We start from the raw sequence: 23,059 nt of genomic DNA on the forward strand, positions 1-23,059 counted from the left end.
ATTCATTTTGTATGCCCCATAAGCCCCTCCCTCCTCCCCTGCCAATCCCAACCTCCTTCCCCTTTCTGCATGCATGCCATTCCCCAAGTCCACTGATAGGGGAGGTTCTCCTCTCCTTTCTGATCTTAGTCTATCAGTTCTCATCAAAAGTGGCTGCATTGTCCTCTACTGTGGCCTGGTAAGGCTGCTCCCCCTCAGGGGGAGGTGATCAAAGAGCAGGCCAATCAGATTATGTCAGAGGCAGTCCCTCTTTCCATTACTGTGTAACCCACTTGGACACTGAACTGCCGTGGGCTACATCTGTGCAGGGGTTCTAGGTTATCTCCATGAATAGTCCTTGGTTGGAGTATGAGTCTCTGGGAAGTTCCCTGTGTTCAAATTGTCTTATTCGAAACATTGGATTTTTAAAAGTGTTGATTTTTTTTTTTTAAAGACTTTGGGACTTTACAAGTTAGACTGTGCCTTATATTGTGATAGTACCATGACATCTTGACAGGATAAACAAGAAAGTAAAAGTTATCATTTGGTAGTGATACATCTGTGTGTCAATTAACAATGGTTTGGTTAAACTGGCTAGTTTTTGTCAACTTGACACAAACCAAAGGAGAGTCACCTGAGAAAAGGGAACCTCAGCTGTGGAATTGCCTCCATTAGATTGTCCTGGGGGCATGTGTCTGGAGCATTCTTGAGGGCTTAGCCCACTGTGTCTGATACCCCTCCTGGACTCCAAACAGTCCTGGTTTGGTTAATATCCTATATATGGCAAGCTGAGCAAGCCAGGAAGCAGCATTCCTCCATGGTCTCCAATTCCCTTCTAAACTGGAGGTTCTTGCCTTGGCTTCCTTCAATAATGGACTGTCATCTGTAAACCAAATAAATCCTTTGATCCTCAAGGTGCTTTTAGTTAGAGTGTTTTATCACATCAGAAAAGCGAGCCTTGAGTTTAACAGTCATGCACTGTGTTTATGGTACTTGTTTACTTGAGAGAGGATCCCCTCCCAGGCTGACCTTGAACGTGCTGTGTATATATGCTTCTGACCTCTTGATCCTCCTGCTTCTGGCTCACCAGGGCTGGGGTTACAGAGTTCATCCACCGTGCCTAGCTTATATGTTGCCAGGGATGGATCCCATGTTTCTTGCATGCTAGGTATACACTATACCAACTGAACCACACCCCCAGCCCCTGTATGTGTTTTTGTTAGAAAGATCACTTAGGCTAATGTGTTGAGGGTAAGGACTAATATAGAAATGAGGATGGTTAGCAGCTCATGTCCAGAGGGACGTGTACTTCGGCTTGGACCAGTTAAGAAGTAAAGGATTCTGCTTATAGCTGTGAGGGGATTTGCAAACAGGTTAGATAGCAGGAAACTTTACTATCTTTGTGTTAACAATGTAACAACTATGTCATTTGAAGCTGGAAGAGCTGTAGTCTGTATGGCTTTCCAAACAGCACTTTAAACACTTGTGTCATTTCAGTTTATTTCAATTAATTCACAGATAAACTCGGAGATGGTCTTAGTGTGTTCTATAGAGGAGGAATCTGAAACCTAGTTAGAACAATGAAGTCCAGCCTTGTGTATCTAATTGGAATTTTCTCATAAGAACATTTGACTGTTCAATCTATTGTAAAGATTTTTGTGTTTGTGGAACGTTGATTGAGCATCTGTCTAAAGAAGCTGGTTTGTAGTTCCACATTCTCTTATTTACAAGATGAAACACATTGTTAAGATACATTTTAATTTATGTGTGGTGTAAGTTCATTGTGCTCTGCACAAACTTTAAATGCCAGGGTGCACAGTCATGGTCAGTAGATGGTAAAAGGATATGTCAGGCAATAGTCCAGGAGCTACCTTGCCCATGAAGATCAAGAAGGCTGTTACCTTTTCCCTGGAGGCATTCAGTTAGAGTTGAGATGGACCAACTTCTAAGCAGAGAAATTACTTAGCACTGTGCACAGCCATTATTTCAAGAAGGCATTTGGAAAACCTGGAGGGGGAGCCTGCTTGACTCCTCAGACTTGAGCCACCCTAGTAAAAGGAAAGGAGAGGCCTGGGTACCAGCTGTGCACACTCACGATGGGAATGTGGCTGCTGGAGCCCGAAACAGTGAGATTCTGAAATGTGACCTGTGGTGTCCAAAACAATTTAAAGGTTTTTTTTTTTTCCCTCTGAAATTTTAGTATGTTTTATGTGCATGTGGCACAGTTGTTGGAGAATTGGTTTTATGTGCTCCGCAGATGGGACCACTCTAAATCAGAATATTTTATTAACATCAGATGGTAAGTCCTTTGAAATTCTGACTTTGGGCCATGCAGCCTATCTATACCATTACCTGTGTTCTGCCCTCATAAGCTGGAGTCTAAAATGGAAGCAGGTGAGCGCTTAGCTCAGGGGCTGCTGCGGTAGTGAAGAAGCCTGGCCTACTTTCCCTGTAGTCTCTTGGTGTGTAGTTTGTTTTTGCCCCACAACACTACCCACTGTCAGCTGTTGTTGTTGTTAATTATTCCTCTGTTCTTTATCTGGATTCAAGCCTAATATTAACTTAACAAATGACAGGAAGCAGAACGAGTGCTACATGTTTTTTGTTGTTTTTTTCCCCCCTGAAAGTTTCACAGAGGCTCATATTGGTGCTATTTGTATGCCTCCCCTCCCCCCATGGTGACTTAAAATTCATTCCACATTGCCCATAAGAGAAAGGAGGAGGAAGAGAGGCCTGTGTTTGATAGGGAGTGCTTGAAGGGAAAAAGGCAAGCTTTCAGATGTTGTCTGAACAAAGCCCTGGGATGTGAGGACAGCAGCATCTGGAGGTTTTCAAACACTCGAGCGCTGCTGTGTGCTTCCTTTGCTGTCAGAGGAGCAAGAAGCTGTTTCCTGTCATTTCCCATCTTGTCACTTCCAGGACCAACATCTTGCTGCTTTTTTCACCAGCTGCTGTTGTTGTGTTCTTCCTGCTCTACAGACAGATGGTACCAGAACTTCTTCGATGATCTCCCCCACCCAACCCTCCTGCATGGCCCCCTGACTAATTCTAAAGAAATCTGCTCTATGCTACCTTCGTAGAGCAAGTGTGTGGTCTTGCTACTTACTCTGCCTTGTTTAAAGATCTCAGAGATGCAGGGACAATGGGGAGAGGAATACTGAGGACACAGTGATGACAGACCCGAACTGTCATGTCCAGGGGGAGGTGCCTCACAGAAGTCCATCTTGAGGGACATCTCTATTTTGTTTCTGAAGTTCTACTGAAGACAGGGCCGTGGGTTTTAGGGTTTTCTTTCCGTAAGGGCTTGGGGTTTCTTTTCCTCCTATTCTCAATCCAAGGTAGGCATTTTCTTGATAATCTTGCTTAGGTATTGTTACAAACCAAGTTGTGCATTGTTAATGGCTCATTTTAATTGCATTGTTAATGGCTCATTTTAATTTTTTTTTTTTGAGATAGTCTTGTATAACTCAGGCTAGCCTAAAATTCCTTATTATTAGGCAAGGCTGGTTATAGTAGTAATTTATATTACTTAATTTATATCTTTAACATTTTACATTTATTTATTATTTTTAAAGATTTTTTTAAATAACGTTTGTGTTTGAGTGTGTATGTGGGAGGACCCAAAAGAACAGTAGAGAACTGAAATTATAGGCATCTATTAGCTGTCTAATGTAGATGCTGGGTACCAAACTCGGTCTTCTGCAAGAGCAGCAAGTGCCCTTAACTGCTGAACTTCTTCAGACTATTTGTCTGTCTGTCCGTCCTTCTTTGTATTTATTTAGTGTGTGTGCATGCTCATGTGTGAATGTGCATACGTGTGTGTGTGTGTGTGCGTGCTCATATGCGCATTAGTGCTGCAGCATGCCTGTGGACATCCAAGGACTGTTTCCAGAAGTTAGCTGTCTCTTAATGTGTGGGTGCTAGGAATCAGGCTTAAGTAGTAAGGCTCGCTGGCAAGCACCAGTATCAGTTGGAGCCACCTTAGTAGTTCTGTGGCCTGGGGCTTTGAGGATTCTGATCATCCTGCCTCACCTCCCAAGTGCAAGCATGTGCTACTATGTCCTTTTCAATGGGGATAAAACCCAGGCTTCCTGCATGCCAGACAAGTGCTGGGTCAGCAGAGACACACCCCTGACTGGTGAATTGCTTGATTTACTCTTAGTATTTCATACAGCTCTCCTAGGTTCCTTGGTGATGATAAGAATTTAGAAGTCAGTGGAACTGTTTCTTTCACCCAGGGCAGATATTTGGTGGAAACAAACTATATTTGTTAACAGGTGTTGTTACAAGATAAAAACAAAAACAAAACAAGATATTTTGCTTTTTCTCCTCAAATAACAGTTGCGTTACTAGCTGCAATAATTATGGTTCTTTGTAGAAAGTAGTTTTCTAATAAGCTCTCTTAATATTTGGTCTATTTCTATGTAACTTTTTTCTTCAGCATTATTTGCTGTGTTAATCCCATGTATTGATAGGCTATGCTTATTCTATAGCCTTGTTCTCACGTGCATTTGGTGGCAACAGTATTGTCCGTGAATTCCAATTATTCAGCATTCTCTGTCGCATATATTATATTTTTTTTTCTTTGCTGCTATCAAAATGACTGACAAAAGCAATGTAAGGATAAAAAAAGGTCTGTTTTGCTCAAGGTTTGAGGAAGGCATGGTGGCAGGAACATGAGGCAGCTGGTCACATGACATCCAGGAAGCTGGAAGCAAAGAGAGATGGATGCTGGTGTTCATCTTGCTTTCTCCTTTTCATTCAGTCTAGGACCTAGACCATGGGAGGGTGCCATCCACATTCAGGGTGAATCTTCCCTCCTCTATTAACCCAGTTTAGAAACTCCCTCACTGACATGCCCAGGGGTTTATATTACCTGTAATATAAGTTTTACACGTGTTTTTGCATATCAGCTCTTATGTTATTCCTATAAACCAGGAATTTTTTTTCTTTATTATGAAGATGAGAAAAACTTATGTAAAAATTCCTATGCTTAGCAAAAGGTCAGCTAGCATATGAGAGGAAATGGGGTTGACACTGTCCGCAATATGCCTGTTTTCCTTTTAAAAGTCTGACTTGGAGGCTGGGGAGATGGCTTAGATGATAAGAACTCTTACCCTGGAAGTTTAAAGACCCAAGTTCAGATCCTTAGATTCCAAGTGAAGAAGGTTGCACCAGTATGTGTCTGTAATAAGCAGCACCCCTGCAGCAAGGTGGGTGTCAAGGGCAGGACAACCTCCAGACGCTTCTGTGCTAGCTACCCTGCAGCACACAGAGGGAAACTACAGAGAACGTGTCTCAAATCCAATCTGGACAGAAGCTGGGGGTTGTCCCCTGATGTCTGTGAATGCATTGGGCATGTGTGTGTTCACATGCCCCCACAAACACATATACACACGCATGCACATACACCACACATGTACACAAAACGAAGATTTATTTTTAAATTTGACATTTTAAAACACTTGATAGACATTACCTACTGTTTTCTGTGAATTGTTATTCTTCACAGTTCATGAGAATGCTCATGGTGTTCCTGTTGCCTTCACTACTATCAAATTCATTTTTCCTCTTATAGGTGCTTGGGGGTGAATGATCGCTTTCTTGTACAGCAGTCCTTGTTGACTAGAGGGAGTAGGCATTTTTTTATGTGTTATTGATCATTTTATTTTATCTGTGGATTGTTCATGCTGTGTCCTGCTGCCGTTATTGACCAGTTGATTTTTGTGTACAAATTTATCATGGACTAAGTATCATAGCCTTGTGTCATGTTGGTTAAAAAGATGTTTTCTTCTGCGACTAGCCTCATATTTTTTTTATTGAAAAAATATATATACTGTATTCTGAGCATGGTTTTTCCTTCCTCATCTCCTCCCACATCCTCCTCAACTCCCCACCCATCCAACTCCAGGCCTTCTTTCTCTCTTCCTTTAGAAAACAAACAGGCAAATAAAGAAACAGACAACCTGGATTAGAACAGAGCAAACAGAGAAGAAAAGGAAAGAGGGGAAAAAAAACACACAAAACAAGTACAAAGAGAGAGAGAATACCCATAAAGACAGAAGATCGGAAACCATAAAAAAGACTTTTCTATTTTTTGAACAATATTTACGTCAACTTTGTTCCTAATGTAAAAATGTATTTTATTTTAATTGTATTTATTATTGAGCGTGCATGCATATGAATCATGGCATATGTGTGAGGGTCAAAGGAGAACTTCAAGTTGACTTTCTCTTTCCATCATGTGGGCTCCAGGGATTGAACTTTGGTTGTTAGCCTTGGCAGCACGGAGTCATCTTACCTGCCCTGAAAATTTTTTTCTGAAATGAGATTTAAAAAAAAAAGAAAGAAAAGAAACTTTTTATTGATTCTCTGTGAGTTTCAATCTTGCACCCCTGTCCCACTCACCTCCTTGTTTCCTTGTATCTGTCCTCTACCCTTGCAACCTATCCCCCCTAAAAGAAAAGTAATACAGAAACAATAAACAAAATGAAATAAAACATCAAAAACCTCGTGTGGAAGCTGTAGTGTGTCACAGCATGTCCCACAATATACTTCCCCCCACCTTCCCTGTCAGAACATCTTCGTTTGGAAATGTTCTTTGCAGTGACTCATTGATCTGGTTTGAGGTGTCTAGCTTCTATGATCCATCAGTATTGGATCTTCACTCATCTGGTTACCCTGTTGTTGTCCTGTGTAATTGAGATTCTGCATCTTTGGATCAGCAGACTGGTCCTTACATGTGCTTCAACAATTCACAGATGATGCAGATATTGGGGTGGGCCAACTCAAAGTCCTGGAACTGGGACTGGGTGATGAATGAGCTGGTCAGCCTGCCAGCTCTCCCTGTGTGCACTACCAGGGCTAGCTCTCCAGGCTACCACAGGTGCCGAGGGTTGGGGGATGGGGAGAGCATCACCCTGGCACCAAACGCAACCTCATAGCAGACAAGTGCCAGGGCCAACTCTTTGGAATAGTGTTTAGCACAAAGTGATGCTGTTTTTATGGGTTTGATAAGTAATTATTTCTTCTCTTCTGCTAATCTGTGTTTAAATTACTATGCATTTTATAGGGCATTGTCGTATTGTGTTGTTGTATGTATGTATAGATGTATTCATGTATACTTTTCATCTGTCTTTTCAGTGTCAGAAGTTCTCCTATTCTTATCTCTAATAGAGTACATGTTCAAGATTGTACATTTATAATATATACAAGTATCTTTTTGTTGGAAGCACCAAGACATCATCAAAAGAAGATCCATATGTTAATCTCAGTATGACTTTGGGTTAATCTGACCATATCAGCAAAGTAAATGGAAAATATGCAAATTTAGAAAGCTGAAATTGTAAGTTTTTGAAAAATGGTATTTTTGCTCCTGATTGAACATCAGTATCACTATCCATAGTCCTTTAAATATGTAAAAGTCTGTATGAAGATAATTCAAGATAGAATATTTCCTTTGATTTGCTTTTCCTATTACATAGAGGGCTGCTTTCATGGCTCATATCACACATAGAAGTAGAATTTTGTCTTTTCATGTTTATATTTTTAAATGTATATTTATTTATTTATGTGTGCATATTTGTATGTGTGCAAGTGTATACACCAATATGCTTGTGAAGGCCAGAAAGGGCATCTCATATTATGTATCATTCTTCACCTATTCCTCTGAGGCAGGGTCTTTTCCTAAACATGGGGCTTTGGTTTCTTAATTTGGTGGATACTGGGGTGTGAATTCTGCACCTCACAATTGCACAGCAAGCACTTAACTGCTGAGCCATTTCTCTGGTGCTCTCTCCATGTCTCTGTCTCTGTCTTTCTCTCTCTGTCACTGTCATATCTGACTATGCCACTAGAGAAAAGAAAATGAAAAAGCTAAGTTGAGGAAATTTTACTGAATTTTGAGAAAGGAGTTTGGTATTCATTTAAAGTTAGCAGAACACTTGAAATAATAAAGTATAAGTGGGCTAAGCTCTTCTTGTGTTAAGCAAACTGTAATACAATATAGCCAAAAATATTATTTCTATTTCACTTAAAGAAATGACTGAGTTATTTCTGTGGTTTCATCCACATGGTATCTGTATTCAGGAAGCAGAGAGAGAGAAATAAATACTGGTGCTTGCCTTGCCCTGTCCTTTTTATTTAGTTTGAGACCAACACCCATGGAATGTCTCAGCTGATGTTTAGGGTGTGCCTTCTCTCTTCAGTTACCCCAATATAGAAAGGCTCTTACAGACATTCCCAGAAGGTATCCTGCAGGTGATTTTACATCTTGTCATGTTGGCAATTGTAATTAATGTCTACTCAGAAGACATTGGAGGCAGAGTTACCAAATTTGTCTTCTTCTCCCTGAAACTGCCATATATTTTTAACAACTTTAACAAACAAGGTAATTATTTTTTTCATCTTAATTTATAGTTGATCTTTTGGAAGTTTCACTCTCAATTGTGTATCCAGTCTAGTATTATATATTGGGGTAATAATTAAGAAGATTTATATGTAGTCTCCCTGCCTCCCTCCCATAATCTTTCTTGCCTTATGCATGGCCTTAGGATTAGATTTTGCCAGTAAAATAACATGAATCTGGACATACCCTTGACCATGTTTATTTCCTCTGTGGAGATGAACAGTGTTGAAGCTCATGGCTTTCCATTTTCCTGGGTACCTAAGAGACTAAGGTACAGAGCTTTCCCTGATGCGTGAAGACACACAGCCAATGAGAAACCCCTATGTGCTTCTTTTCAGCTACATAAATTGTGTGGTTGAGATCTCAGCATTACCTAGTCTATTCTTACAAAGGGAGGAAAACAGGAAAATGGCTTTTATACGTCATGCAGGTTTTGGCTGTTCATTCTAAAGGTCTTAAATTTTACCCACATTGAATTTTCTACAGTATTATCAAACAGGATCTATGCATCCCACAGTGCTCACAACAGGATTTCAAAATTGGTAGGGAAAGCTTGGGAGGGGATCTCGGTTTGCAGAAGCAAAGCCTCAGTACTGGACAGCCACGGCAGAGATTACCTGAGTCATTTTTGACACATAAGTGATTGGGTCTTTAGTGGCTCAGGACTTTCAGATAACTGGCAATTCTTATTGCGGTGGGGGACTTTCCTTTAAAATAGCATCAGGGGCTACTTATATATCCATGTGAAAATAGAAAAAGGGGCAAGATTTCTCCCAAGGGCCTGATTTTCAAGCATAACCAAATAAAGAATGAAGGGAGCCATTGAGGCAGGAAAAGGTCACTGAGTCCTTCTGGCTGATGAAAAAATTAAGTGGCTTCATTCTAGATTAACATCCAGCTCTGACATGCTGGAGGGGCTGGACCTGATAAAATACAGCTAATGCTGTACATGTCTGTCTTTTTTTCCCACACATCCCCCTTGTTTGTTTCCTTTCTTCCACTTTTATTTCCTTGTTTTCCATTTGTCCCTTAATCTAATTCACCAAGGTCTTTGCTATAGGAAAGAATAAGGGGGAGGGGAAGGAAACAAACAAACAAACAAACAGATTTGATGTCTAGTTTCTAGCTTTGCCACCATTTCCTCAGGAAGTTAGTAAGTCCAGTTTGCTCATTTGACTAAACTATATTGAAAATTACCAAGATTTCCTGAGGAGGATGTGTAGTTAGGAGCTGGATGGTGTAGCGCTCTGGTATATTCGGTTGTTATTGTTGAGACAGGGTCTCCTGTAACCCAGGATGCCCCTGGCTTCTGCTTGTGGTTGAGGATAACCTTGAACACCTATTCCTCCTGATTCAAGCTCCCAAATATTGAGATGGTAAGCATGTGCCACCACCCCTGTTGATGTTGAGGAACAAACCTAGGGCTTGTGTGTATTAGGAAAGCACTCTACCTGTGCCAGCCACTGTAGAAGCAGCTTTAAAACCCTTGTCAACTACCCGTTCATATTTCAACGTAACATTCACTAGTGGTGTTGATTCTGTCCTTCCTTCACATGGCCACCTGTGGGTTTTGGTCCTTAGAGTGACCATGACTAGATGGTGTGCCATTTCTGTCATGTCTTCCTATGTTGGTGTTTTCATTTTTATCATCGTCTTACTCTATGTCTATGAATGTAAAGGACAGAATGTGAACCTGATAATGCATGGGATTCTTTGGCTGTAAAGGCTGAGGGCTTCACAACATCTTTTGCAGGACTACAGGTAAGTTAGAGTCTGGGAATGCCCATCTCTTACTGTGGCTCCATCTTCATCCTCACTCATAACCCTTTACCCAATCTAGAAGGCACTGGACTCTAGAAGGCGCCACCGGTGGCTTTGCTGCTCTGTGAAAAAGGCAGTCAGAAAGCAACATTTGACAGACTACATGAGCTAAGGGTGGGGGACTTGGATGGATCCTTGGATGTATAGTCAAGGACATGAGGTTGAGGACACAGGTCTTCATGTTCCTGTCTTTCATCTCCGGACCCTGGGGCCCTGGGAAGTTCTTACCTGCCTTCTCTATCATCAGCAGTTTGCACACAGGCTTTTGTGCCAGCTTGTTTTACTCACTGGCTATAAAAGTCTGTTTTGTGAATGCATTATATGGAACATTCTTAATGAAGTAGAAGGAGTCCAAATCTTTTCTTCTTCACTTCTAATTATTTTATAGTTTCTATTTACTTCCTTTTACATTTTGGGTTTTTTTTTTCTTTTTTCATCTTTGTTTTTATTTCATCTTTTCTCCAGACTAGTATTATTATTTCTTCATTTATGTTTTGTTCTGTTTGGTGAGATCAGGCTTGCCTGGTATTCATTCTATAGTACATTCCATCCTCAAATTTGGATTATCCTCCTGTTTTAGCCACTTTCCCAATCTTGCTCAGGTAGCAAAACAAACAAACAAACAAACAAACCAAAACCAAACTAAACAAACAAAAACAAAAAACAACCAACCAAACAAAAACAACCAAACCAAACAAAAAATAAGGCTTCAATCTGGATTCAATCTCTGAATTGGTTGATCTCAAACTCTCAGCAGTCCTCTGCCCTCAGTCATCCAACTGTTTCATTTGCAGGTGTGTCCTAGATTTCTTTCCAGTGGTAAAATACCCTGAGAAATTGAAACTTGGAGAGGATGTGGTTTATCTGGCTCATAGTCCATCATTGCAAAGAGGCCAAGGCAAAAAGCTTGAAGGAGGTAGTGGCATCACATCTGCAGTCAAGAGTCAAGAGGCTGAATGCACATGCACCTATTGCTCAGATAGCTTTTACAACTTGTATACAATCCATGTTCCAATCCAGGGGATGGAGCCACCCACTGTGGCCAGGTCCTCCCACCTCAGTTAATATAATCAAGACAGCTCCCCACAGCTGTGCCACAGGACCCTGCTTGAGACTCTTCACAAGTAATTCTAAAATGTGTCAAATGAACAATTGCAACCAACTCCCAGGTGTGGTGGTGCATGACTTTAATCGAAGCACTCAGGTAGAGACAGATGGATATCTGTGAGTTTGAGGCCAGCTTAGTCTTCATTGCACATTGCAGGCAGAATTGTGTACTGAAACCAAACAAACAACACAAACCAAACAAACAACAGCAAAATCTAACTCACTCTCCTCTTCATCCATATGCCCCCTGATCTTTTCCTTAGTGTATATTGCCCACAATTTCCTTGTGTATAAGGATGTCAGTGTTGTATAAGTGGGTCCTATAATGTAGGACCCCAATATGGGAAGTGATATTATTATCCCTTTCTAATTATTCTTTAATACAGGATAAGTAGGTCCCTTGAGCTTCTGAGCTTCTGGCCACAGGGAGCACTGCCCTAAGATTGCTGTTTAAAAGCACATCAGGGCCACAGTGAGAACATGAGGTCAGACACTGGGCTGAATGCATCACGGGACACACTGTGCTTAGTGTACAGATGATAATAAATGATACCATAGCTTTCTTGGAGATTGGATTGGGAAGAGATATGAACTCAGGTATAGCAGAGAGTATGTTTATTCAAGTTTGGGCTTTGGGGGTGTGGAGGAATTAGGAGAAACTTTCACACAAGAAACTTTCTTATCAGTGTTTTTAAAGGAGCTCACACAGTCACTGGAAACAGATTTGTTGTAAGAATTCGGTTCTTTCTGCAATGTGGTACAACAGAGGATGAAATATGGACCACAGAGGTTTGCAATCATGTCTAGCTATAATGCCAAGTATACTGTTAGATTATTAATCTGTCTTTAACTGAAAGCCTGCCTTCCTAAATTCTGTAGTAACAATTTACTGGCAGTTGAAATTTTGAGGACTAACTCAGACTGAGAACAGTAAATCCTGTCTCTTTAAATTTGCATCATGTTAAAGTCAATACTTGCAACAGACTAGAGTGGGAAAGATCTTTAGCTGTGTGTGTGTGTGTGTGTGTGTGTGTGTGTGTGTGTGTGTGTGTAAATTCAGTTACTTCAAGATCACTTCTAACTCTTCTCTATCCCTTTGTGAGGAGCTAGCTGGTCGAATGATGGCAGCAAAATTATTGTGGCTTCATTTAATTGCCTTTGTCCTATATTGCCCATCTTGACATTTGAAGGTCATTGTATTAATTAGACCTCCTTGTGACCCTTTGAAGGTGAAATGGATATAAACATCACCATAGTGATGAACTATAGCTCCTAATTGCTTAGCTTGCCAGCTTGATGGTATCTACCATGGCCTACCAGTGTATATACTGATGACATGACTGCTCTGTGGTATGTTAAGAGAAGGTTTTTGTTGTAGATATGAGGAAAACAGCCAGAGGCATCTGGAGGAATCCAGAGCAGAAAGAGAAAGAAGTAGAACATGGTCAGCAGACTGCATATGTCCAGAGTGTTCTGTGAGAGATAATAGTGGGGATAGAGAATAGAGAAAGCACAGTAAGGTTATCAGGAGTCCAGCATAGAGAAAATGTCATAGTTATAGAAGGATGGATTGTTGGAGGGAGTTCAGGGTAGAGGAAGAGGTGGGAAGGGTAGGGTGGACTTTCAGATGTGTAACAGGTATTTTCGATGCCAAGGGAGCCTTTGATATAGTGATAAACAGTGTTGGTAGCTACATGTCCCTTCTGCTACAGGAAAGGGAAATGGCTCTTTGTGGCAGATGGGAACCAGGTTCACAAGTTCCTGAGGAATACTGGGCTTCTGTGTAATCTCCAGAAATCCTTCTGTGGTCTAAGTTGAGCTCATTTCTGGATATTTGAACTGTCTTGTGGATTTGGGGAAATTGGAGTTTGCTTTGGCCCTTAGAACCATCTTCTTCAATTTGTATTACTTGGGTGTCTTGCCTGTGTAACTATTATACAGTGATTTAATTTTTGTAACATTATTTGCATATATGTGTGTGTTTATTGTTGCTGTAATAAAGTATCATGATAGAAAACAAATTAAGAGAGGGTTTCATTTCAGCTCACAGTTAAGATTTTGTCCATCATAATGGCAATGAGAAGACCTAGGTAGGTATAAGCAGCTGGTCAAAGCATGTCCCTAGTTAGAAAGAGAGAGTGGTGAATGCATGCAGTTACACATTCTCCACTTACACAATCCAAGATCCCATGGGGAATTTTGCTTCTACAGTGGGTGAATCTTTCTACTTCAGTTAATTCAGTCAAGATAATCTCAAACAGGGACCTTCCAGGTGAGTGTAGATTCTTTCAGGTTAACAATTAAGACAAACCACCACACCCCTCATGAATATGAATTCAAGAGAAGGTGTTGTTACATTAATATAATACACAGGGCAGGTACAGCAAGAATGAAGCTATAAAACGTGAATATACCACAATGAAAGCATTAGGAGATCCTGTTTAGATACTATTGCTTCTGTCAGCTATCTCTCAAGTGTAAAATAGCTTATACAGCCAAACACTTTTAATTAAGAGAAACAGGAAATGAGGCTTTGTCCTAAGTTCTTGTTTCCATTCAGTGTTTTTGAAGGTAGGGAAATGGATTACATTAAAAAGTAAAACTTGCTTAGTCATAAGTAACTGAAGAAGTGTTTTTATTCTTTGTTGTGTGTTCTGGTTTTCTATGAGGTGTTTGTTTCATGGTTGAAATGAGTACATTTTAAAAAAATAGTCTTTATTCATTTGTGTGCTTATGTGCACAAGCCATGATCTCAGCAAGACTGATAAGCAAGACTGGAAAAGCTAAAACCTTGGTGTGAGTCTGGAACTTAGAAGAAGACTTGTGGAAGTTGACTGTCTCCTGCTATGTGGGTTCTGGGGATTGTGCCCAGGTTGTTAGGCTTGGTGGTAGGTACCTTTACCCAACTGGCTCATCTCACTGGCCCTCAAGTGGGTATGTCTTGTTGGAATAGAATGTTGGAAGATACTTTTTTTTTTAAGATTTATTTATTATGTATACAATGTGTGTTTGCATGTACACTTGCACGCCAGAAGAGGGCGCCAGGTTTCATTTTAGATGGTTGTGAGCCACCATGTGGTTGCTTGGAATTGAACTCATGACCTCTGGAAGAGCAGCCAGTGCTCTTAACTTCTGAGCCATCTCTCTAGCCCCCTGGAAGATATTTTGTTCTAGAAAATTCTGTGTGGTACATTGGCACTCCTGGGCCAATGTTCCAGAGCTTCCACTTAAAGTGCTGTATTCCCCACCCCAGGAAAGCTGTAGTGATAGCAGTTGTTAGTCGAGTTTATAGTAACCAAAAAGCAGGGAGGTGTAAAATCGAGAGTGTCCCTTGCCCAAGCATCTGTCTATTCACCAGGGTTCTCTAGAGAGACACACTTTATGGGATGAATATACATACAGAGGAAATTTATTATATTGGCTTACCTGTAGGGGCCATGTAGTCCAACAGTGGCTTTCCACATCTTGGAGAGCTTGAAAATTTAAGTCTGTGAGGCTGAGGCTCCCAAAATCCCAATCAGGGGCTGAAGGCCAGAGGGTTTCTGGAGAGCTGGGTCTTCAGTCTATGCTGAATCCTGAAGAGGCTGGGTGCAGGTGTCAGCAAAGGGTGGGGACACACTCACCAGCAAGAAACTAAGGTTTGCCGAAATACTACTTGTTCCTTAGACCTCTTTGTCTTTGAGCCATCCTTGGAAGGGTTTTCCCTCCTGGAAATCACCTTACAGAAAACCCACCTGGAGGCTCATCTCTTAGCTGATTTCCTATCCAATCAAAATGAACTCTTGGGGGCTGGAGAGACGGTTCAGAGGTTAAGAGCATTGGCTGTTCTTTCAAAGATCCTGAATTCAAATCCCAACAACCACATGGTGGCTCACAGCCATCTCTAATGAGATCTAGTACCCTCTTCTGGAGTGCAAGTATACATGCAGGCAGAACACCGTGTGTGTGTGTGTGTGTGTGTGTGTGTGTGTGTGTGGCTAATATAGGGCAGTAACTGAGCAGGATTAGTATTAAAAGGACCATACCTTCCACTGAACCTTCTGCAAGGTTGATTGACTGAGTAAAATCTTTTTTTGTTGTTTTATAGTTTTATTTTCATTAATTACAGTGAGTAAAATCTTAATGATGTGAAAAGCTTGAAGTGTTTCAAGTACAGAGCGAAATTATCTTGGGGGCATCTTTAGGACCTTCAATAGTCATTTATTGCCTTCTTCTCTACCTGTCTCTAACATCTTTGTAAACATTAGGTAGATCCTTTGTGTGACACAAATGGACCCCATGTTTCCAACCAACCAAAAGACAAAGAAAGCCATCAGATAGCACCTGAGGCTAATAACAGAGTTTTCCCTTCCTCACTATATCTGCCTACTTAATGTTCCCACCACTGCATTTGGGAAGTGCCTTGATTTATTACTTTCTGTTGCATAGAAAAATTCCCATCAAACTGTTACTGCATTAAGAACAAGGTATTTGGAGGTCACCTAACTCCAAGCACATGTTCATTTATATTTGGCTTCAAAATAAACTCATACCCCCTTTTAGAGAGCTGTGCTTTTGCATTGACAGTATCAACAAAATGCAGTGATCATTCTCCTCCTCACCCAGCAAGGCAGTGTGCTGTGTAGGTATGCCCCCCTTGTCAGTCTCACAGAAATTCCACGAAGGCTGAGAGCTGTCATTATCTCTGCCTTTACAGATAGAAAAAAGTTGAGGTTAAGTAATTGCAAAGAATCTTGCTGCAGTTAAGTGGCTGAGCAGGAATTTAAAAGCAGGTATATCTGAATTCTTAGCTTTCATTTGTAACCACTCTGTGTAAGCACCATATAATAACTTCCTCAATCGATGACATCGTCCTCTCCTCATATCCTTTTATAAGGACAATAAAAGAGAATTAGCTGAGACGACACAACTCATGTTGTGAGTGGATTGTCTTTTTGATTCATAGTTCCCACTGAGAAATAATATACATCAGACTTTGAATAACACACCTCACAAATGAGATTTCATTCTTGAGTGAATTATCTGTATCTGCCTTTAAGAAAAATTGGTAGAGCATTTCACTAGTCACGGCTCAGGGAAATGTCTATATTCTGGGTCTATCTGAAATTTATTCTGTGCGTATTCATTTTTCTCCATGTCTAATGGTCATTTTCTTTTTCCTTTTGGCTGAGTGTTTTAGCCATGCAGAGCTACTTCTTCTTAGGAATTCTGTCTCCCTGTGTGCAATTGTTCAAAATTCAGATCCTAAATGGAGGCTGATGTCTATATTTCTAGGACTTGAGGCTAGCTCCCAATACTACTTGGTTTCAGATTGAGTTATTTGGTTCATCAGCAGTGAAGACAGATCTCAAGGCACCGCAAACTGGAGCTGGAGAGATGACTCAGCTTAGGAGTGTTTGCTGCTCTTGCAGAGGGCCCAGGCTCGGCTCCCAGCACCCATATCAATACCACACAACCACCAGACATTGTGGCATGCAGTCCCCTCTACACACAGAGATGTCTGGGTGACCATTTTCTGTAAAAGTCAGCAGTATTCCAGGCTCTTTTACGGTAGGCAAATGGTATTGTTAGCATCTGCTAAGGATTTCTAATGTTTTGTTCTAGAAGCATCTAACTTTGTCGTTTAGTCATCAGGGCTATTTGACATTTGGGGGTGACATTCAGAAACCAGTGAGGTAATTATATAGATAGACTCACATTAGCTCCCCACTGTGTGGCCTGAGGTGGGTTAAGAGATTGAATAAGAAGGAATTGATGGCTAACTGGTTAGAGAGGGGCTATGGAAGCCTTTTTCCTCGTTCTTTAAAAAAATACTTTTTATTAGCATATATCAATTATACAGAATGAGTTTCATTTTATAATGGATTTTGATCATAGTCACCCTCATTATCCTGTGTTGTTCCGCTCCCATTTCTTCTGATCCTTTTCAAACTTCCTCTACATTTTTCCTGTTTTCTTTTTTTTTTTTTTTTTATGGTTGCTGTCAGGAACATGTGTGAGTGGCTATTTATAGGAGCATAGGTAGCTTATAAGTACCTGCACCACTGAAGAAAATTATTCCCTCCTCTAGCAACCATCAACAGTATACAGATCCCTGGGGAGGGACAGGTCTTGTCAGCTCTCTGCCCTAGCAGCCATTAACCTTTTATAGATCTTCATGGAGGGACAGGGCCTTTCGAGGCTCCTCTCCTAGCAACCCTAGCAAGGAAGGGGTGGGGTCTTGTGAGCCCCTCCCCTTACCTATATTTTTCATTTATGCCTGTCACATGTTTCTCTTCACACATGACACCGCATAGTATGAAGAGAAAGAAAACTCACTCAACCAAAGTTTTCATTTTTTGAAGAGGTCATACATGGCACAGATAAATACATATTTACTTGGATATACTCTGCATTTTAGCGCTTGAACATGTGGCAGGGACCAATGTAGTAATACTCTAGAAACCTCAAGTGCTAGGCTGGAAGACTTTCTAGAGAGACACTTGTGCTTATCCCTTCAGCTGTCAGACCAACAGTGGTCCCTAAGGAATTTCAATTTCCCCAGAAGTCTGACACTGACATAAGGGGAAAGCTGAAGCCTTGTACTAACCAGTATTAACCTACTAACCAGTAAGCCTACCACTCCTTCTAGAAAGAGATTTCCCATAGTTCTGATACCTTGTTACAGGACCTTGTAGGAGAAGCCAAAGCTAGGATAATGAAGGATCTGTAATGGGTGGAACCTTTCTTCCTTTGTTTAAACCTAAACCTCATATCAGAACTTTGAAGATGAGCCGGAGTCTGGTGGGGACATTGGATCCTTTTATTTTTTCCTCTTCCCAATGTAGCCATGCTCAATAAATCTTCTTTTTCTGCTTTCATTATAAATTGTGTTTTCAATCAGCCTGTTGAACACTGGAGCCCCACCTTCTGATTCTTAACAACCTTACTGTCAATTTAGCTTCTAAATGAAACGCTAATACTTTCATCACTTGAAATGGAATCAAACCAAAGGAATGAAGTGTTTAGTCACATAAGAGATGACAAGTTAAGCCAAAGGAAAACAAAACAAAACAAAACAAAGCAAAAACCATTGCCTGTGGTTTTCTCACATTACACTTTCTTCTGAGAGGGGACAGTTTATGGTAGAAGGGTGGCAGGATGTGAATTTCACATGAGATTGATCAAAACCAAGTTTAGCGTGTCCTGTTATGTAAATCAGAGATTTGTGGTTGAGTGGAATTGATTTTTCCCGGACTAAATTACAGTCCTTAATCACTGTAACCTTTAAACATTACAGTTCTGGGACACAGCTACAGGGCAGAGTGGGGTTCCTCTGAGCTCATGCTGTCATTTCACGGGAGGCAGAATGTCCGAGGCTTGTACAAACTAGAATTCCCATATATAGGCCTCCGAGTCAGTTGCTTGCCTTTCAGGGATTTTCCAGAGTGGCTCCCACAGGGTCAAGAGGCTTCAGGGGACTTTTCAACTCAAGAAGGCTTTCTTTTCACATACAAGTATTTTCAGTATTTTCTCTGCATCTTCGTGGGCATCACTGAAAAATACCCTTAGGAAAAAAATAGTCTTTAGATTGCAAAATTGGGAACCCAACTATATTTTGATGTAATTTTTGTTTCAGAGTGTGTGTAAACAAGAGGATGTGAGTTCATTTCCCTAGCACCCACAGAAAAAGCTAGGCATGATGGTTTGCCTCTATGATTCTGGTGCTGTGGATACAAGAATAGGGGCTTCCTGCCCTTCAGTAATGCAGTAAGGTGTCATAAACACACACAAACACACAAGGTTCTTAGAATTCTGTAATACCACAGAGAGCTCTGTCAGCTTCCTGCTGCTCCCTCACACCTTTCCTCAAGCCAACACAAATCATTGCTTTAGACCAGCACTCCACAGGCTATGTTAAGAAGTCAAATCCTGGAGTTTCTTCTCTAAGAAAACCTACCTCTCCCCTCAGCAGCATCCAGACAGAGCCAGAACATCTCTTAAAGTGCATTCCAAGGCTTACCCAGATCCACAGTTAACAACTTCACCTGGCATGATTCCTCATCAGATGGCCTTGCCAGGCAGCTCATGAAGGTGGTAATGATTCAGTTGTCACTGTTTTTAGTTTTTACTTAAGGAAGTAGGTTTGTTGGTTGAACAGGTCTTCAGTAGACTGCAGAGGCATCTTACCTGAGCCAGAGGGTGTACAGGTGGCTTTATGGTTCCTTCTTCTTGGAGCCACTGCTCCCCAATTCAGACTATCCTCTTAGTAGATAATACAGTACACCAAGTTATTTCCCTGAGTTTTAAGTTTTTCTAAGTGAACCTCCCTTTTTTAAAGGTTTGTTTTTATTTTAATAGGAATGTGGGTATACCTTTGTGTTTGCCAAGTTCATGTGGCTGTTCTGCAGCTTGAGTTACAGGCACGTGTAAGTCTTGCAGTGTGGGTGCTGAGACCAAACTTGAGGTCCTCTGCAAGAGTGGTGTGCTCTCTTAACCACTGAGCCATTCCTCTAGCCCCTAAACCTCCTTTTTATCTGCAATATTTTGCTCTTATCAGGATAAATCTGCCTGATATTAACAGGGAGAGTTATGATCTAAGGAGTGTAATGCCAAAGCAGAGGCCATTACTGAAGATGATACTGTTTCTGGGCAGGTTGAGAAGCCTTTGTTAATCTCCTGTGGGCCACACTGGTCCACAACTCCAGAAGCCCTCCTCTGGGTGTTTCTTTGGCTGCAGCATATAGATAGAAGCCCAGATACACCACGTGGGGAAAGGGTGGAGGCACCTGAAGGGTAAGCTCAGAGATTCACAGAGCCATGTTGTCCAGCACCTCCTCCTTGCTGTGTGTCCCACGCTGCCTTTCTTGAGTTATTGCCCTCTACTGGTATTTAATTCTTTTCCATCTTTTTCCAAATTGACTTGTTGATTTACAAAGATTACACAAATTTACATATGATGTTCATCCTACTTTAAATCTCCTTTAGGAGAGAAAACGTAGATTCAAATACACAGGTTTATCTCTCTGACCTTTAGCTAATTATTAGATTGAGATGAATGTGAGTAGGTGACAAATTGCCTTTAATAACATTTAATGTGTGTGCTGACATTAATGTTTGGTGTAGTGTTCCAGTTCCATAGAGCAAGGAGTGTGGACTTTTATCTTAATTTGACCTATTTAAAAGGTGTTTGCCATGAGAGTCAACTTCTGATTAACTTAATAGCATGTTTTACATGGAAAGCAATCAAATATTTGTGTAAGAGGAGGATAGTAGATGATATATTTCCATGTCTGATATAATTAGCAAAAACATTGGCCAAAGGAAAACATTCTAGTAGCTAAAACCAAATGAGTTTTACATTCATTTCTTTGTGAGTCTCTGTGACCAAGTTCTTAAGAAGTAACTCAAGGGAATAGGGTGTTTTGACTGATGATGTGAGGTAATAGTCCATTATGGTGTGGAAAGCTAGGTGATGGGGGTGATGGTGAGAGGGTGAAGCTGCTTGCTAACATCTGGGAAGCAGTTAATGAGACAGAGTTGAAGCAGACATGTGACCAGGGGCTGGAGAGGTTCAGGCAGCTATAGTCCTCCAGGCCAGCACTGCAGTGATTCACTTCTTCCATCAAGGCTCCATTTCCTAAAGGTTGCAAAATGTGTAAAATGGTAACCATTGACTGAATGATGGGAGACAGCAGAAGGGCGGTGATGGAAGCAGACAGGCTTTGGAATTCTCCTTCCTGTTTACATGGTGATCATAAACAACTTGACTGATGTGCTTTTATTTCATTTGTGAATATCGGGTTTAAGTTTCATGATTACTACAAATACTTGGAGGACTACCTGACCCATCATGAGTACATATGAGTGAATGGTGATTTATTGATTACTTTATTAGAAATAACATTCAACAAACTATACACACATTAGATAGACTAAATCATTTTCTAAGGGGATTTGAGATATGGCTCAATAGTTTAGAGCGATTGTTGCTCCTGCAGAGGACCGAAGTTCAGTTCCCAGAACCAACATGGTAACTCACAACCATCCATAACTCCAGTTCTAGGGGATCTGATGTTCTTTTCTAAATCTGTGGCCACCAGGCACATGTGTTTCTGTTAAAATCTTTTTTTTTAACCAGGCACATATGTGATACACAGATGTACATGTAGGTAAAACACCCAGACACATAATATACATATTTTTAAAATTAATAAATAAAAATGTATTTTTAAAAAATCTTGAGGAGAGGCTGAAAGAAGGGTTAAAACCTTCCAGAGGATCTGAATTCACTTCCCAGCACCCTTGTTGATGGTTCCAACTACCTGTACCTCCAGCTCTAGGGGATCTGATGCCATCTTCTGGCCTCTGGGTGCCTAAAGTCATGTACACATATCTACTCAGACATATAAATACACGTCCTTTAAAATGAATAGTCATTTAAAATTTCCTAGTGAGGGGCTGTAGAAGTGCCTCAGTGATTAAAAGCACTAGATGCTCTTTCAGAGGTCCTAGGTTCAATTCCTAGCATCCACATGGTGTGTCACATTTTTTTTAAGTTTTTTTTTTGTTTGTTTTTATAACTGTAGTCCTATGCACGCCTATGCCCTTTTCTTGTGTGCAGGTATATGTGCATACAGAACATCCATATACATTATATAAATAGATCTTTAAATTATTTCTAATGAAATTATGAATAATAAAGCATTTTCTTGGCGAGGGAATAACCGAGTTAAATCCATTTGCCAGTTCAGGCCTTGCAGATGTAGCATAATTAGTGGAATGTTGGTGTATATCCCCACCTCCTTACACATAGGCTATCTGCTGTAATGTTTTAGTGTTCTTCAGAGAAGCCTCAGTGAACACTGAAGAGAGAGGGCTGTCCACTGCATCTAGGTAAGAGGACACCTGCAGAGTGTCAGAATACTGGAAGTGGTCACGTGTGAGAGGAACAGAGGAGCACACGTTCAGTTCTTCTTCCCTCTGAACCCTGAATTCATTTTGTCTGCAAATAGGTCTGTGTATCACTCGCAGGCTTGATGCTCAGAGTCCAGAGAGGGCATAGGATACTCTGAAACAGAGTTTCAGTTGTGAGCCACCTCATGGGCAGGGCTGTGAAGAGCAGCCAGTACTCTTAACCACTGAACCGTCATTCCACTTAAACTTTGCTTGCTTTATTATACAACCCAACCCCAACCACCTGCTCAGGGGATGGTACCACCCACAGTAGGCTGAGCCCTTCTACATCATTCATCACTCAAGAAAATGCCCCACAGACAGACTGGCATCATTTATACCAATTAGTCACATCTGTTATGATGTTAGTGGTGGCTATTATGCTTGGAGATTTGTGTCCTACTTCTGAGAGTAATAGAATCAAGTTCATGGTCATCCTTGTTGTGCCCAGCCTGAGCTACATGAACCCCATCACAAGAAACTGGGAAGAAAAGAAAGATTGAAACCCTGATTTGCTTTTCTTGTGTATACCTCCTACCTTGCATCCACCTGTTGCCCCAGTGTATCCACTAGTTATTTCATAACTACTTATAATGCTGTGGTTCACTTGGATTAAAAAATAGTAAATCTTTATTTTTTTCCCTCTCCTCCTTGTATTTTTTGCTTCTCTCTTTCCCCTTCTACTTCTCCGCTCTCCTCCTCCCCCTCCTTTCTCCTTCCTTTGTCTCCTTGTTTTTCCCCCTCTAACTCTCTTCTTCTCCTCACCCCTCCTTGCTTCTCACCCGCTTCTTACCCCAGGAAGCTGATCCA

General features: G+C 41.0%; 1 protein-coding gene across 7 annotated transcripts in view; it reads left to right on the plus strand.

Annotated features, from left to right (window-relative positions):
- The window catches only part of Auts2 (activator of transcription and developmental regulator AUTS2), a 1,094,751-nt gene that overhangs the window by 374,310 nt on the left and 697,382 nt on the right, over window positions 1–23,059 (plus strand). The window lies entirely within an intron of this gene.

The sequence above is a fragment of the Meriones unguiculatus genome, chromosome 4, assembly GCF_030254825.1.
Source record: "Meriones unguiculatus strain TT.TT164.6M chromosome 4, Bangor_MerUng_6.1, whole genome shotgun sequence".
In the NCBI taxonomy this organism is placed as follows: domain Eukaryota; kingdom Metazoa; phylum Chordata; class Mammalia; order Rodentia; family Muridae; genus Meriones; species Meriones unguiculatus.